This window comes from Balaenoptera physalus, assembly GCF_965194825.1.
Source record: "Balaenoptera physalus genome assembly, chromosome: 1".
In the NCBI taxonomy this organism is placed as follows: domain Eukaryota; kingdom Metazoa; phylum Chordata; class Mammalia; order Artiodactyla; family Balaenopteridae; genus Balaenoptera; species Balaenoptera physalus.
Window position 1 is genome coordinate 19805382 of NC_138882.1, and position 18725 is coordinate 19824106.

The window sequence follows — 18725 nt, forward strand, 5'->3', positions numbered from 1 at the left end:
AACAAATCCAAAAGAAGAGGGTTAAGGTCCTCCTGAGTAACCAGGGCACGTCTTCTAGTTTTGTAAATTTCAGAGGATTTGATTATCAGGGAGGAATCCTGGCTGAGGCCCTGGAGGCCATGCCCGAATGGACCCTTTCACCCCACAAGACTGGGCTCTCTGTTTAGGTAGAAGGGGATTGGTCACAGTTATAAGCTATTGTCACAAAGGTGGGGCATCCCGGGGGGAAAGACTGACTTGCAGTTCCTCCCTATTGATCTTATAATTTCTCCCTTCTCACTCTTAGAGGATCTCCTACTGCTCTTTTATTTAGCCATGAAAAAGCACTTACTGAATGGCTACTACATGAACTGTTTATGCACCGAGAACACAGGGGTGAACAGGAGAGAAGCTTCCATTCTGTGCACTTGGGACAGTGAATGGGAAAAACTCAGTCCAGCCTTCCCTCCTGTGTGTCTTCTTTATTCACCCAGAACACTTGACGTTTGACACTTCTGGTCACCGAATGTGTGGGGTTTCTTTTCCCCAACACCAAGAAATTCTCCACGATGCCAGCTGGGTGTCCTTAATTTAACTCACTTCTGTCACTGTCTTCCCAGAGACAGCGTCAGATCCCACACGCTACAGTCTCAGTCTCATGAGACTGCACCCTCCCCCTCCCTGACTACAGATCCAGTCACAAGTAGTAGGTCCCCACGTTACCCGCAACCTCTGTCCCACTTGGCTACAAACCATAGGTTCCCATGACCCCTTTGGATTTGATTAACTTGCTAGAGCAGCTCACAAAACTCAGGGAAACATTCACTTAAGTTTACCAGTTTATTAAAGGATGTGATAAGGGATACAGGTGAACAGCCAGATGAATGGATGCGTAGGGCGAGGTCAGAGAGGGTCCTGATCACGGGCGCTTCTGTGCCCATAGAACTGGGGTGCATCACACTCTCAATACATGCATCTGTTCACCGACCTGGCTACTCCCGGGGCTCAGGACTTCGGGGATCTTGATATGGAGGCTTCCTCTTGTAGGTATGGTCAGCTATTAACTCCATTTCCAGGCCCTCTCCTCTCTCTGGAGAAGCCCTCGGAGGCTGGGCTAAGAACTTCAAGTTTCTAATCATGGCTTGATCTTTCTGATGGCCAGCCCCCAGTCAGCCCACCCAAAGTCTCCTCTTTAGAACAAAATACGCTCCTCGTGTTCTTATCACTTAGGAAATTACAAGCGTTCTAGGGGCCTTGTGCTAGGAACTGGGGGAAGATTACATATATTTTATTATCTTACAGAAGGACTGATTAAAAATTTGCCATTAGCCACAGGCAAAGAATTGGGGTTTTCTCCTTCATGTGAGGGATGCAACCAGCCCCATGAAGACAGCTCTGCAGGCCTGGAGCTCGATGGACTCAAGCTTGGGGGAGCTGGTCCTGGGCTTTAGGCTCTGGGAGGCCCTCCAGCAGCTGGTGATTCTCAGCTGGTTGGACTGGAAAGTGCTGCCCGAGGGTCCGTTTGCCACTCTGGTGAGGGTTGTATACCCTCCGGGACCCCCCAGCTGTGCTGGAGGCTGTGACAGAGGCAGGTCTGTCCACCAGGAACGGGTGGCAGGGACGCCTCAGGAGAGCTCGCTGCAGGACTGAGCGGGTCTAAGTCCAGTGTCTCAGAGTCTGCTTCCCAGGCATATCGTCCCCGCAGCAGACCGAGGCTTTCCACCTGCCTGAAGTAAACGAGGCAACACACGGATGAACGATATAATGTCAGGTAGAAACCAATGCCACTGGAACATCCAGAAGGGTAAGGCAATCATGAGGGAAGGATTCGTGGCTATTTGGGGTAATCAGGGAAGAATTCCCTGAGGAGGTGACATTTAAGCAGAGGCCTGAAAGGACAGAGAGATGGAAGCAAGCGAAGGGCTGGGGAAGAGACTTCCAGGCAGAGGGAAAGGCAAACGCAAATACCCAGAGGCAGGAACTAGCTTGGCGGGAGGAAGACAGCCGGAAGTAGGGGGAGGTGAGAGGGTAGTGGGAGGAGGGGGGGCGTCAGGGAAGTTGAAGTCCCAGAGGTCGGGAGGGGCCAGATCACAAGAGGTCTCGAAGCCGCAGTAAGGAACTCTTGCTCCCTTCCTTAGCAGCTGAGCACGGGCAGGAGGGAGAGGGCCGCCAGAGCCACCTTTGCCTCTTGTCAGGGAGAGCTGAGGCCAAGGGTGTGTACGCAAAGACCAGCACATCCTTGGACAGGGAAAGCCGTGGGGTCACTCCTTGCTGGGCTTGGCGGTTGACCAGCCAGGCAGAGGATGAGGCTTGAGCTGCCCAGGATGTTTCTGAAAGTCTCTAGAACCTGACCTTGTATAACTAAGCCCCTGTCCTTTGCTTAAAAGGAAAAGGCCAGGCGTCTTTTTTTTTTCATTCAACCCAGGGATTCAGATTTTACACTGGGCCCACCTTTTTTTTTTTTCTTTAACCAGGTATGCCACTGTATATTATGGCTGTGGAAGACACACAGCTCTCAAGCTTATGTACTTAAAATTTATACCCCATCCTCTGTCTCTAAAAGGAATTAGATGATATGAAAGTTTGAGGAGTGGAATCATTTTTAAGGGAAGTCATGGGTATATCTTAGACAAAAGCAACTCTGTGAGACTTAAAGAACTAGAGGCAGAAAAATGCCCCCAGAGATCAACTAGAGTTGATCTGGAAGGTTCTAGGAGTTCAGTAAGGCATTTTGTGGGGCAGTACCAGCCTTATAAACCTGCAAGTACCAATAGCCCACTCTTGCTAGACCTACGTAATCCCAAGTTATCACTAGCTGAATGTTCTCACATGGCTACCTCTATATAGTTTTAGAGATCTGCTGAGATTGGAATTCATTCAGCTCTCCTTGAAAACACATGTTTGTGGGTCAAAGGTCATTCAAGCAGGCAACGGAATCATAGAACCTCAGACTCCAGAGTCATCTAATCCAAATGCCTCTATGAATTTATTTCCTCTACAATCCTTTTCCCAGATAGAATCTGAAGGCTATCTGCTTGAATACTGACAGGCTGCTAGCTTTCTTCACAAAGCAGCCCATTTTTTTGATGTTGGCTTTAGTCCAACTTTCCCAAGTGTGTTTTACAGACACAACTCCTTGCTTCAGGAGGTGTTAACAGATGAGTCATGAAAACTAAATTAATAAATAAAATAGAATTTGATTCTGTTGGGGTCAATTAAGTTTGGGAATGTTATTCTTGGAGAAATTTTAAGCATACTCACACATTAAAGGGTTTGAGGAATTCAGCCAGGAAGAAACCCATTTACTTTGTCTAATCCAGAGATTCCTAAATTTACCCCATGGTACATTCTAGTAACATCCAATGGGAGAGTAGTCTGTGGAGAAATAATCTGGGGGAAAGCTGTCTTCATGGTTAGAAATAACTTCATTTATTGAATAGAAATCAGCCTCCCTATAACTGTCACCTACTATTTTTAATTCTTCTCTCAGGAGTTACATGAATAAGTGGAAGCCTTCCTCCAAAGGTCAGCCCTTTGGCTACAAGAAACTTCCATGTTCCTCAAAGGTCCTCTCTTGACCAGAAAACAAAAACAATACAAAACAAACAAACAAAAGTGAATCCAGTTTTATTCATTTCAACTGTGCTTTCTAGAACCTCTCACCATCCTCTCTGGTTTGCCCCGGGCTCCTTGACATGGAGTGGCCAGACTTGGGCACACTTTTCCAGATATAGTTTTACAAATGTGAAAATACAGATTATTTCCCCCTTGATCTGGATGCCACACATCTAAAAACAGGGCTGGTGCGGATTGCATGAACTTTTAACGGAGGCCATGTCAGCTGTTGCTTCATTTTAATGTCGTGGTCAAGTCACAGCCTCCAGGCCTTTCCCCTTGACTGGTTGCCAAACCAGTTCTCCCCCATTCTCTCTTCACAGGACGGGTGTAAGGGCACACTGCTTTCTTGTCCTGTCCTCTCTCAAGCCTCACAAGCAACCAGGGCCACTTAATTCCCAGTTGCCGGCTCTGTGCCTCTTTGTATTCTAGAATAATTTCAGACCTTCAATGGAGAAGTAGCTACAGAGCCGAGATCCATCACTCTGCAGAGTGAGTTGCTCAGACACACTGCTGGCCTCACTCTGACTTGACCTCTAGGGACCAGGCCTCTGGCTCTTGCCTTCTCCTTTGAGACCACATACCAAGTCACTGTGTCACTGCCAGATTTCTTTCCGAGATCCTGTTCTTCTGGAAAAGCAATCCCACCTTGACACCCTTGGATACCTGGCTACTGAATCTGAAAATGAGCTGGGACCTCCAGCTACGTGCAGTCCCACCTGACGCCCCCCGCAGCCTCCTCCTGGGCAGGCGTGTTAGGTCATGGTTAGACCTCTTCCCATGCTGGCCACACTTCTATCTCAAGTTCTGCCTGCCTCCTTGAAGGAATCCTGCTCTCTCTCTGCCGTCTGTGGGCTTCCGTCACGAATGGCAAATATGCAGCGTACATGCTGCGCTCCCCAGCCCCTGCACGTGTGACAGGTACTGCTAATCAGTCTCAGCACTCTTTCCAGCACAGCCTGGAACTGTCTCAGGAACCTCTCTGACACTGGACTCCAGGTCACCTCGCCCAGTCAAATGGAATTGTCCTGCAGATGGAAACCTATTTGCCATCCTGGACTATGTCATTTGCCTCTTACTCTTACCTTATTAGTCCTGCTTTGACTGTAACTTGTTAAAAAGTTAGTATTTTCATAACCTCTAGCCTAATTTGGGCTTTATGGATTCTGATATTTTCTTTTCAGGTCTATGCCCCTCTTTTGTATAGGTGATGGTTAAGAGCACAGGCTCTGGAGTCAGACTGTTTAGATTCAAATCCAGATTTGGAAAACCTCCTGGTTGTTTGACTTTGGCCAGTTTACTTAACCATGTGAACCTTGGTTTTCTCATCTGTTAAATGGGCATAATAACAGTACCTAACAAATACTGTTGTCTCAGGATTGAATGAGGAAATGTTTGTAAAGAGTTTTGCATAGTTCCTGGCATACCTTAAGAATAAATGTCAACTATAGAGAACAGACTGGTGGTTGCCAAGGGGAAGGAGGGTTAGGGAGGGAAGGATTGGGAGTTTGGGATTAGCAGATGCAAACTAGTAGATAGAGGATGGATAAACGACAAGGTCCTACTGTATAGCACAGGGAACTAGATTCAATATCCTGTGATAAAGCATGATGGAAAAGAATATGAAAAAGAATACATACATATATGTGTAACTGAGTCACTGCTGTACCGCAGAAATTAACACAACATTATAAATCAACTATACTTCAATAAAATTTTTTAAAAATTTAAAAAAGAATAGGGCTTCCCTGGTGGCACAGTGGTTGAGAATCCACCTGCCAGTGCAGGGGACAGGGGTTCAATCCCTGGTCTGGGAAGATCCCACATGCCACGTAGCAACTAAGCCCGTGCACCACAACTACTGAGCCTGCGCTCTAGAGCCCACGAGCCACAACTACTGAGCCTGCGTGCCACAACTACTGAAGCCTGTGCACCTAGAGCCCATGCTCCACAAGAGAAGCCACCGCAATGAGAAGCCTGCTCACTGCAACGAAGAGTAGCCCCCGTTCGCCACAACTAGAGAAAGCCCTCGTGCAGCAACAAAGACTCAATGCAGCCAAAATTAAAATAAATAAATAAATTTAAAAAAAAAAGTAAATATCAACTAACAAAACCACACACAAATTACTTATACCAACCCAACTGAAATCATCAGTGGGATTGTTTGGAATTACATTATGAGAATTATATTTAAATTATTCTGGAAACTTTTACCTCCTATTAACCATGCTCCCCTTTAGAATTTCTGGTCATGGTATTTTACCTACTTTGTCTCTGAGGGTCTGACTTCTGCTTTCTGTGCCAACTATTCCCAGCTTTCTCTTTCTTGGTCCATGAACTCTGTCTGGTCACCAGGTCTTAAGGCATTATCTGCCATGTCAGCAAACAACTGGTGATGTTTGAGTCCAAATATCAATTTCTCTCTTAACTCCCTCTGCCTTCTCAGTGAGGCCACCCTAAAAGAGAGAGGAAACTTTCCTCAGGCAGATCTGTGCAATGTATGTGTAACACAAACCAAATGTTAGGACCAGGCCCAGCAACTCTGGAGCCGGAATATCAAATAGGAGCAAGACTTGAGGCACTTTCTCTAGAGCACAGGAGCCAAAACTTCCACATGGAGCTGGTTTAGACTGAGCTAATGGCAAGTGCTAGAAAACTGCATTATCCAAGGCTGGCTGCAACCATCTCTCCCTAAGTTGTTTTCAGAGGTCTTGGCACTTCCAATCAAGGGGTCAGATCTAGTGCACTCACCGAGGGCTCAGGAAAGAGATCACATTCTAAGATGAGGCTGGGAGAAAGCATTAGTCAGCAGTTGTGAAAGAGGTTAGCAGGCCCACAGAGCTGGGAGCAAACGTTACTAATGATTCATAATGCCACCTCCCTCTCGCACACACGCCCCACTGGGCTCCTGGCCTGCTTGCTCGCTCGCTTGCTTCTTTCCTTCGTTCCTTCTTTCCCTCCTTCCTTCCCTACCTCCCCCTCCTTCCCTCTCTCCTTCCTTCCTCCTTTTCTCCATCCCTCCCTCCCTTCCTTCTTTCCTTTCTCCCACTATCAACATCCCCGACCAGAGTGGTACATCTGTTACAACTGATGAACCACACTGACACATCGTAATCGCCCAGAGTCCATAGTTTACATTAGTGTTCACTTGGTATTGCACATTCCATGGGTTTGGACAAATTTATAATGACATGTATATACCATTATAGTATCATAGAGAGTAATTTCACTGCCTTAAGAATCCTCTGTGCCTTGCTTATTCATCCCTCCCTCCCCACTAACCCCCAGCAACCACTGATCTTTTTACTGTCTTTATAGTTTTGTCTTTTCCAGAATGTCATATGGTTGGAATCATTCACTATGTAGCCTTTTCAGATTGGCTTCTTTTACCTAAGAATATGCATTTAAGTCTCCTGCATGTCTCTTCATGGCTTGATAGCTCATTTCTTCTTAGTGCTGAATAATATTCCATTGTCTGGATGTTCCATTTTTTCTTTATTCATTTACCTACTGAAGGACATCTTGGTTACTTCTAAGTTTTGGCAGTTATGAATAAAGATGCTATAACTATCTGTGTTCAGGTTTCTGCATGGACATAAGTTTTCAGCTCCTTTGGGTAGATATCAAGGAGCATGATTGCTGGATCACATGGAGAGAGTACGTTTAGTGCTGTAAGCAACTGCTCAACTGACTTCCAAAGTGGCTGCACCATTTTGCATTCCCACCAGCAACAAATGAGAGTTCCTATTGCTCCATGTCCTTGTCAGCATTTGGGGTGATCAGTTTTCCAGATTTTAGCCATTCTACAGATATGTAGTAGTATCTCATTGTTGTTTCAATTTATATTTCCCCAATGACATGCAGTGTGGAGCAACTTTTCATATGTTTCCTTGCCATCTGCATATCTTCTTTGACAAGGTGTCTGTTAAGGTCTATGGCTCATTTTTAAAATCAAGGTTTTTTTTTCTTATCATTGAGTTTAAGAGCTCTTTGTATATTGTGGATAACAGTCCTTGATCAGATGCGTCTTTTGCAAATATTTTCTCCTAGTTTGTGGCTTGTCCTCTCTTTCTCTTGACATTGTCTTTTGCGGAGCAGAAATTTTTAATTTTAATGAATTCCAGCATATCAATTCTTTCTTCAGGCTATCTTTCCTGTCTCCAATTCTAAGACAAGGTCAAGATTAAGAGAACACAAGCTGATTTACTAAAATTCTGGTCACTCCAGGACCTGGGAGAGGGAGTGACAGGCATTTCCCAGACTAACATGACATGGGCTGAGATAAAGAGAAGATAGAATCCCAGGCATCATAAACTGGACCAAGAGTGGGCACTGGCTCTTGGCAATGCAGCAGAATTTTATGTCTCAAGGCTGAAGGATGGTGAGCGTGGGTGTGATTAATTCTGACTCTTGATTGGGCTGATGAGGTTTAAATACTTCCTACCCATGCCAAAATAGGGCTTCAGAGATGGAGAAAAGTCATGCCAGGTAGGAATCAAAGGTCTCTTGTTATGGAGGTAGGAGGGAAGCCTGAACTAGGAACCAGATTGGACCTACAACTATGGCCCTCTGACCCATACCAATTCATTCTGCTGTGTCCTGTTTGGCCTAACTGACTCTGGGAGGCCAAGGGACATTTCTCAATGTTAGCCAACAGACTTCCGTCACTCCATCCTCCTCCACTCTCCAGATTGCATGGCCATGATTAACAGGCAGTGAGGACAAATAGTCTGGGGACTCAGGTGTATGTGACAAATTCAGGCAGGTAGTTACCTGGCTGGTAATGGAGGTGATGGAGAAGGTATGCTGAAAACCTGGAACTTGAAAAGCTGAAAAGATAAGGCAGATGGGGTAGGTAGAATGTGGCAACTCTGAGCTGTGTCTCTAAGGTCACAGTGGCTCAAAGATTCAGCTTCCACTGAGGCAGTTGTCTGAGGAACAGGGACACAAACACCAGTCCTAAGCCTAGGGCAAGAATTAGGTGCTCTTCTTTCACCTTCCCTTCTGGCTATAGGTGGCCCTGGGTCCTTGGCTGAACAATTGCCAGAGGCCCATGGGTGCACCCTGCTTTTGCAAGAACAGGGATGGAGGTTCTTGCATAACTGGGAGGGTCTTATACAGTCAGTGTGACTATGGCTAGACTAGATTAGATGTTCCCTTGGCCATGGAGCATTTTGTTTGCCTAGAACTAATATGCAATAGTGGGTCAATTACCCAGATGCCCTGAGGCTCTGCTCATGTTTGTAAGAGGTTGGCAGAGAGGCCCAATGGTGGGAACACAGACTGGAGACTCTAGGAATTGGGGAATTTGACAAGGATGATCACAGAGTGTGGGGAGAACTAATGAGTGTCTATGAGAAGTTTTAAGCTCTCTCCTCTGTGTTAACACTGAGCATCGCTGTTATTAAGGTGCTCTGAGATCTTCACATAAAGGTCTCTGTCAAGTTAAAAGTTAGGGGAACAATAATAAACACTGCTTTTTGGAAAGGCCAAAGATAATGTAAAGGCATTGTTGACCAAGTGTTTGTCATGATTCCACACTCTGAGCTCTCTATATTAATGAAACTACTCCAGGGGAAATTTACAGCAAGTATTGAAGACAGGAGTCTGAACGTTGACTTCTACGACTTAAAAATTCCTAGAACTTTCTCTTCATGTACATTAGTGGTCTTAGCTACTGTTGTTGATTAGCTCCTGATACACATGTCCTGGAAATAATAGGTGTCCCCAAATTTCTACAGGGGATTATAAAGCAGGTCTGCTGTATCTCCTCTCTCTTTTAGGTTGAAAACCCGCTAAGAGTCCCCCCAGTTGAGTAATTAATTCCATTTTCAGTGCTTCTGAGCACTCCTGACACTTGCAGTCTCACTCTGCTCATCTGAGACTGAGATCGTCTTGCTCCTTCCCATTTGCCCTCTTACAGTTCTTGGGCAGAGCTCATTTTGGTAGCAAATCTCCAAGAAGAGTATAATAGATCAGGTGCTGGGTAACAAATCCCACTACTCTTCTATCCCTTGCCTCTGCTTTGAGAAAATCAAATTAAGCCAAGGCCTCTGCTTGACCAAGCCGCCCATCAGTGGCCACACATTCTCACCAATTTCCTTTTGTAACCCGTGGGTCTAGTGAGCATGGCGTTGTGCATGGGGCCACTCTTCCTACTTGTATCCAATTTAACAATCACTTAACCGTAATTCATCTCTGGGTTTTGAGAAATGACTAAAATGGAAAGTGTCCTCATGGAGCTCATGGCCTGACTGCAGTTTATACCATCTATGGCTCTGGTCAAAGGTACACTCATGCTGGTGCAACCTGTGGGCTGCTACTGAGACCTTTTTAGCCAGTACTCCTGGAATCAGAGGTCCTACTTCGGGAATTTTCTTTTGATGCTTCCTCACCAGTGAGGACACTAACACCACCTGACTGTGCAGTAAATTTGGTCTAGACTTTCTCCTTCTTCTTCTCCTCTCAATCTTCATCCCAGGACTTTGATTTTGAATGCCCCCTGTGGAAAGCTCCCTACTGTGTTAGCTGATGGTTCACCCTAATTTGGGGTGTGTTGGGAGAGGAAGGGTTTAGAAAGTAGGAAGACGCCTTCATATCCAGGGTCTGACTTGAAACATTAATCCGGTTTGTTGTGCAGAAGCTCTAGTCAACTCCTAATCATGCCTGAATGTGGGGGACCCCAATGATCCCATATAGATTCATGGCAAAAATCTCGGCTGGTAATCTCCTAATATCCAGCCACCCACCCATTGATCCTCATCATTTAATCTCTTTACTGCTCCTGGGTTTCAGGCAAATATTCCTGAAGACATCTCCATTTCTTCTTCCTCTGCTGAAGAGTCCTCATAAATCTCCTTAGCTGTTCTAGATTATAATGTATATTTTAAAATCATAGCATTGCTTATATTAACAAATAATTAGAAACACCTAAATGTCCATTATAGAAAAGTGGTTACATTTAAACAATCTATAAAATAAAATAAGGAGCCACTTAAAAGAATGAATTAGAACTATGGACACGGATATGGAATGATATCATTGTTACATTGTTAAAAGCAAACAGTGAGTTTCACAACAGTATTTTAGTATGATCTAATTTTGAGAAAGTTTTGGATAAATGTTCATCAGTCTGCATAATGCAGTGACTATTCTGTAAGGGAGGTGGGTTCCAAACAGACATGTGCATTCTGCTTGGTGTACTGCCCTATCGTTTGAATTTTATATCCATGTGTTAACTTTATGATTAAAAAACCCAATGCAACTAAAATTATACCAAAATATGGCAGGTGCTCATCTGAATAAGCTATGGTTCACTGAAAAGTAGGCATGTTGAGTTATTATGTCAGAGACTCTGGATGAAAGCAACAAAAACCCACCTTAAGTGAGAAACAGGGATTTATTGGAAGGAAACTAAAGGAAAGATTGAGCAACCTGGCCTCAAGAATAACCCGAACTAGGTCAGTTGCCAGGGTCTCATTATAGGAATGCATAGACCTCTCCTACGGTTCTATGGTTCCAGGATCCATAGGACACAACCACTGGATAACACAGCTATAACAGCCTTCAGGTCCCTGTGTCCCTAGTCAAGATTCAAATTCACAGGAAAGAGGGCCTGGTTGGCCAAGATTGGGTGTGTCTACCTGTGCAAACATGGTGGGTGCGGAGGAATGTGATGGGTACCCTTCTGGGATTTCATGCAACAGAAGGGGAATTCTTCTGAAGAAAGAGGGCTGCTGTTTCCAAAAGGTGAGATGGAATGTTGAGCAGATAAATATCAACAGATGTTCACTTTAGTGATTTTTCTTAACAGTGGCATGAACTTTTTCTAAATCAACCATGTTCTGTTGCCTACTGTGACCTCTAGCACATACTTCTGAGGAAAAAATAAATAGGGACTAGTAATGCTGCCTGTGAAAAAATAATACAACTGATGTTAATTAGCTCATGAGATTTAAACCCCTGACCCTGGCATCATTAATATTGTGTTGAACTGATCTAGTTAATCAGCCATGGATAACACACCCCACACACATGCTATCTGGGTGTCCCTGCTTCCCACATATCCAGCTGAGCAGGGCCATGCTCTAACACTCATGTCAGAGCTGGTGATGAGCTATATCCCAGAGCGCCCTACTGACTAATATCGGGCAGTGCTCATGACTGGTAATGAAATCAGGCAATTTTCACAGCTATAAAATAATGGGGTCAGACTACACAATCTACAAATTCTCATCAGGCTCTGACAATCATATACTTAATTTCTAAAAAGTTGTTAAGTTCATGATTCACAGTCATATTTAAAGTAAAATACCATTCAGCATCATCAACCTTGGGTTCCTTTTGGAGTTTAATGCAATGGCTTCTTGGGATTAAATGTCTGAGAACTCTGCACATTTTCTATTGTGACCCTTGGTTCAAAGATGTATTTAGTCAGGATTTTCCAGAGAAACAGAACCAATAGGAAATAGATAGATAGATAGATAAATTTAGCACCAGGAATTGGCTCATGTGATTCTGGACTCTGGCAAGTCCAAATCTGCAGTGTGGGTTGGTGCCTGGAGACTCAGGAGAGCTGATGGTGCAAATGAAGTGCAAAGGCAGTCTACTGAATTCCCTCTTGCTAGGGGAACAAGAGGGAATTCTTGTTCTACTCAGGTCTTCAACTATTTGGATGAGGCTTACCCACATTATGGAGGACAATCTGCTTTACCCAAAGTTTGCCAATTTAAATGTTAATCTCATCCAAAAAAACATTGATGTTGACATATAAAATTAGGCATCACAAAAGAATTAAGTAATTTTTTATTGTTTTCATCTTGATGAACTGATTTCACAAAGAGATTTTTAAAATTTTGTGTACAAGACTAGCCATGGGCTAATATATCCTAATTAAACTTAGAAGCTTTTTCACAACAAAGGAAACCATTGGCAAAATGAAAAGACACCCTACTGGATGGGAGAAAATATTTGCAAATGATATGACCAATAAGGGGTTAATATCCAAAATATATAAATAGCTCATACAACTCAATATCAAAAAACAAACCCAATCAAAAAATGGGCAGAAGATGTGAATAGACATCTTTCAAAAGAAGACATACAGATGGTTAACAGACACATGAAAAGATTCTCAACACCATTAATCATCAGAGAAATGAAAATCAAAACCATAATGAGATATTGCCTCACCCTATCAGAATGGCTATCACCAAAAAGACCACAAAACAAATGTTTTGTGGGAATGTAAATTGGTGAGAATGTAAATTGGTGCAACCACTATGGAAACCAGTTCGGAGATTCCTCAACGAACTGAAAATAGAACTACCATATGATCCAGCAATTCCACTGCTGGGTATATGTCTGAAGAAAACAAAAACACTAATTTGAAAAGATACATGCATCCCAATGTTTACAGCAGAATTATTTACAATAGCCAAGATATGAGAGCAACCTTAGTGTCCATCAATAGATGAATAGATAAAAAAGATGTGGTATATATATACAACGGAATGTTACACACCAATAAAAGAGAATGAAATTTTGCCATTGGCAACAACATGAATGGACCTAGAGGGTATTATGCTAAGTGAAATAAGTCAGACAGAGAGAGACAAATACTGTATGTTATCATTATATGTGGAGTCTAAAAAATGAAACAAACTAGTGAATGTAACAAAACAGAAATAAACTTACAGATATAGAGAATAAACTAGTGGTTATCAGTGGGGAGAGGGAATGGGGAAGGGACAAGATAGGGGTTGGTGATCGAGAGGTACAAACTTCTGTATATAAAATAAATAAGCTGCAAGGATATATTGTACAACACAGGAAATATAGCCAATATTTTATAATAACTTTAAATGCAGTATACTATACAAAAATATTGTCACTCTGTTGTACACCTGAAACTAATATAATAAATTTAAAAAAAAACTAGCCATGGGCTACCTCTTAAATATTTGCCAAGTGCATCCACCTTTTTATCTCTCTGCCTATATTACTCTAATCCTGCTGCTGACCTCTCTCCCTTGGGTAGCTGTGACAGTCTCCAGACTGACCTTCTTGATTCCAGGCTTGTGTCCTTTCAATTCCTTCTCTCACATTGCAGCAAGAATAACCCGTCTAAAACCAAAAATAGATGGTATCTATACCCTGATTTAAATCCCCCAATGGCTTCCCATCGTATTCAGAAAAAAGTACAATCTCTTTAAGGTGGCTTCCCTGGTCTACCCTTATACTTCATTTATAGGAGTTTCTTGAAACTGTGAAGGTCTCTCCCAACTTTCTATTCCTGGTGGCTGCAACTTCTCAGCTTTTCCTACGCCCTTTTCCTCTTTTAGGTCCTATATTAAATGTCACTTTGTGCTGCATAATTTTCAAGGTGCCCACTCCCGAGTTAGATTAGGTGCTCTTTATATTATATATAATTCACTCAAAAGATATCTATTGAGTCCTATTATATGCCAGACACTGACCTAGCTGCTGGGGATACCCCAGTGAAATAAAAAAGACGTAAATTCCTGTCATGCTATGTGCTCTTGCATTGCACTCTTCTAACTTTTCATAAATTATTGTTATGGCTTCTAATAATCTTGTCTCCTCGTGAGACAAGGATGACTTTTTCACACTTTTTTCACACTTGCACCTCCAACTACTACTCGTCACGATAGCTCTTTAATAAGTATTTGATGAATAAATATGTGAATGAGCAAAGTTGTATAGTATTTTCTTGCTGACTTGACCCCCTACCCTGGCTAACGTCCTGGTCCTGACTCTCCCTCCCTTTCTGCTCTTTTATAATTCAGCTATCTAGTTCTCTAGTGTTATCTTCTCTTCCTTGTTTCTCAAAGTACTACTCACTCAATACTTACTAATACTCTTTATTCACACTTGGGTTCTCGTGAAATAATAGAAAAAAATATATATAGGTCTCTCTGTGTCCTTGGTTCCTGGCACAGAGCTCCTAAAACCTTTGTAATTTCCTAAGTAATAAGAGCACAAGAGCATCTTTTCTTCTACTATATGGTCTTAGACCCTGGTTCCTGACACAGTACCAAAATCCCTTAGAATTTCCTGGGTGATAGGAATGTCTTTGTCCTAATGTGGCACAATATGTAAGCTCCTGAATGGGAACTGGTCACCAGAAAGATCAAGCCATGATTAGAAACTTGGAACTTTCAGCCCTACCTCCCATTCTATAGAGAAGGCGTGGAAATAGAGTTAATAATCAGTCATGCCTACTTGATGAAGCCTCCATAAAAATCCCAATGGTATGGGGTTTAAAGAGCTTCTGTGCTGGTGAATACATTCATGTACTGGGAGAGCGGTGCAACCCAACTCCACAGGGACAGAAGGTCCTGCACTTGGAACCCTTACAGACCTCACCCTACATACCTCTTCATCTGGTTGTTCATCTGTATCCTTTATCGTATCCTTTATTATACAATAAATTGATAAACATAAGTGTTTCCTGAGTTCTGTGAGCTATTCTAACAATGATTGAACCCAAGGAGAGGGTCGTGGGAACCTGTAACTTACAGCTGGTTAGTCAGAAGTGCAGGTGACAACCTGGAACTTGCAATTGGTGTCTTTGGGTGGGGTGCGGTCTTGTGGGACCGAATCCTTAATCTTTGGGGTATGTACTAACTCTGGTTAGTGTCAGAATTGAATTGAATTGTACAACACCCAGCTGGTGTCACAGAGAATTTGTTGACGTGGGGGAAAACCCAAACATCTGGTATCAGAAGTACTATGTGTGAGTAAAGGAGAAAAACACAGGAAGAGTGTGCTTTTCTAACTCAGGTTCTCAGTGGCAGAGGCCAATGCTCATTACTCTCTATATCTCCAGAGTTTTGCTCATTACATGGCATATAGCAGGTGCTCAATGAATATTGTCATGAATTGTGAGTCAGCAACTCCCAGGAAGAGCTTGAAGTCTTTGAATTTAGCTGATTGGGGAAGGATGTTACCAAATGTAGGCTACTCTCTACTCTACTTATGGGTAAGTTTGGTCCTGCTGGCTTTGTAAAGATCAGTCTGGATCACTTAGGAATTCTTGGGATTTCTGGGTCTCTGGTGGGATTTAATTATTTGCCACTTGAATAACAAAAATATTTCAGGTTGAAATCATATGAAATGAACAGTGGTTGTCAGTAAATGTGCCGTATTTATCAGCTCAAGAATAAAAACTTATGAGAATTAATTTCTTTAGAACAACACTGTCACCCAAAGCAGAGTAGTTGCTGCCTACAAATATTAAGTGTGTTTAGAGTTGATTTAGCCATTGTAATTTGATAAGGTTGGATTATTTTAGTGGATGAAAAACCACCCTTGATCTGAGGCCTCTATGTAGACGTATTGCTAAGTCTTATAATAATTTACTTGATTTCCGAGCTTTGTGTCACTACATTCTTTTTAGAATAGATGGTACCATCAAAGCAACTTTCTATATAGATTTTGCTTTTATTTTTATCAAAGATCTGCACCAAGCCAATCTCCTTGTTAATTTCCCTCTGATTTTGACTTGTGCCCACCTCATGATTCACACTGCATTTCTAGTAAGTGGTTTCTTTTCTTCACTTTATTCCTACACATGAATACTGCCCAAATTCCTCGTAACCTGTACAGTAACTTAGTTCCCCTGAGATAGGGCCCTTCCTTGCGTTTCACTTCCCATAGCCCATTTCTTCTAGGAACTGGGATCTTCCTGTTTTTCCTAGTTCCCATGACTGAGTCTTTATTACTTGTCACTAGACCTTTTGGCACTGACAACTCACCTACCTAGACATCTCCCTTTTAGGTAAAGCCTGACTTGCTGCTATCCTTGGGGTCTCTGGGATTTGGCATTCCCCTGCGTGGGTTATCTTACTGCCAACCTAACCCAGGTAGGAACATCACTTTCTGCTATTTAGTTCTTTGCTAGGTTTGTGGAGAGACTTAAAAAGAGAGAGAGAAAAGTGGGGGAGGGAGGAGGGTTGGAGAGAGAGAGAGAGAGGGAGAGAGGTTGGTTTGTAAATAGAATATTTTCCTCTCACTCTCATCAGGTGACTAATAGGAAATGAGGTGAGGAGAGGCAAGTCTGAAAACAGCTGTGGTATCATCATGAACGCAGAAACAGATCATCTCATCTAAAATTGGCCCACTTTTCTTGCAGAAATTCATGTGGATCAATACTCTGAGACAAGACGTATTTCCTGAGATTTGCAGTTCCAGGAAGTCTCTTATCATCTGTACAAGCAAAAGAGCTGTATCAGTTTACTAGGGCAACTGTCATGTTTAACATTATATCAAGGTGGAAACTGAAACACTATCCTCTGCAGAGCCGTGCATCAAATTTCTGCCATCTGAGGGTTCACTGATTTTCCAGGCCACCCATTCATGTGCAGGTAAGGCTTGTACTTGAGTTACTGTTCTCTTTTTAAAGGTCTGTGCTGACTAAACTACACACTCTCCTTCAATCTTCTTTGTGATCCCAGGAAATATTAGTGAGGCTACTACTCTGCCATCCCATTTGAAAATAATTGAATTCACTTAACACCTTTTTTTCTTTCTGTGTTCAGCTCTAACTGGGCGGGCTCAGAACTCTGGGCGTTTTTGAAATCCTACAGGCCACCACCATTATGTGATAAGTAGCTACAACTGATCATTTACTGTGGATAGGAACGGTGGTGTGCTAAAATAACTACTTCAGTGAAACTAAAAACAAAGCCCTGATTTGTAGTGCTGCCAGTTTCCAAGGTGTAAATACCCCTATCATGACCAGTTTCAAGCTACCAAAACTGAGAAGAGCTGAGAATGAGAGTTGGGAGGAGATATACAGACTAGGTTCTCACAAGCCAGTTTGTAGCACACTGTAGGCATTTTTACAAATGTCATCTCCCTTGTTACATCCTCATGAAGTAGGTACTATTATTATCTCCGTGCTATAAATTGGAAAACGGAGGCTTAGAGAGATTAAGCAACTTTCCTAAGGCCACACAATTACAAAGGGGAAAAGTAGAGATTTGTATCTCAGTCTGTGTACTCCAAAACCATGCCCATTGATGGAGATAAAATCTCCTTGTATCTATTCATTTCATTCTTTTATTTGGATGGAGACAAGAAGAGTCTTTCATCTATAACACCTAATTTCCTCAACTTCAGAATGTTCCCCAAAGAGGTTCTGCTTTCCTACAGTTAGATGTAAGTAACTTCTCTGTTTCTCAGAGAAATAAAGATGATGAGTATACTTTGTGAACCTTTTCCTCTGGAAAGACAGCAAAGATGATAAAGGAATTCTTAGTGAGCATCTCTTTTTGGCTTAGGCTGACATTTTGTGACCCAGTCTCTTCCCAAGGGTAGAAATATCTTCAAGTTCTTCATGTGGTCTATTGATTCAAATTTAAATTTGATGGTACCATAAATTCTGCAATCTGTGTTTCCACTTGCCGTAGAAAATTCTCTTCTCTGAATGAAGTTTGTGTTTCACCTTGTGCAGAAATACTTATTTGGGGGACACACACTTGGTGGTGGTGTTCACCAACAAGAAACATGTATACTGGTTGTTATATGCAGAAGAAAGGGCCTTATGAATCTCATTTAGGGACATACATACACTTTTACCCACTAGTTAGATCTTTGTAAAAAGTAGGTTAAAAATAAGTCAAACCATGGGTATAGAAAATGTCTCTGTCACAAGATCAAAGTTTACTATTTTTTCTCAGGGATGAGTGTGGAGAGGGAACTACGGTTTTGGATGATCTTAGATTTTTCTAAAAGTCAAATTTGTTGTGTATAAACAGCTTGAAACAGGATACATAAGTTTGGAAAATGAATTCACAGAAGGACAAAAAAAGACAAGTGGATTCACTCATGCTAATGCCTCCAGATGGTGCTGAGCACAGAGCACAGCCCTGACCTTGACATGTCTTGCATATGTATGTCTCACATTTCAGAGGGCAGCTGAACAAGCCTAGTGTGTTCTTGAAAACTTCACTGTCGCAGAGTAATTCTGAAGAAGTTTACACCAAAAAGGGAAGTTGGAACCACTTCCTCTCAGCTGGACCCCTGGCTCCTTATTTCACTGTGACTGTGACTTGTTGTTACTTTTTTAGCCCATGGTAAAGGGCTAAAAGTAAGTGCTGAAGGTC

General features: G+C 42.6%; 1 long non-coding RNA gene across 1 annotated transcript in view; it reads left to right on the forward strand.

Moving 5' to 3' along the window:
• The window catches only part of LOC309644669, a 546086-nt gene extending 537021 nt beyond the window's left edge, over positions 1-9065 (forward strand). The window contains exon 2 of the long non-coding RNA XR_014254546.1: positions 5483-9065. This is a non-coding gene — a long non-coding RNA (uncharacterized lncRNA). The remainder of the gene's footprint in view (positions 1-5482) is intronic.
• The last annotated feature ends 9660 nt before the right edge of the window (positions 9066-18725 follow it).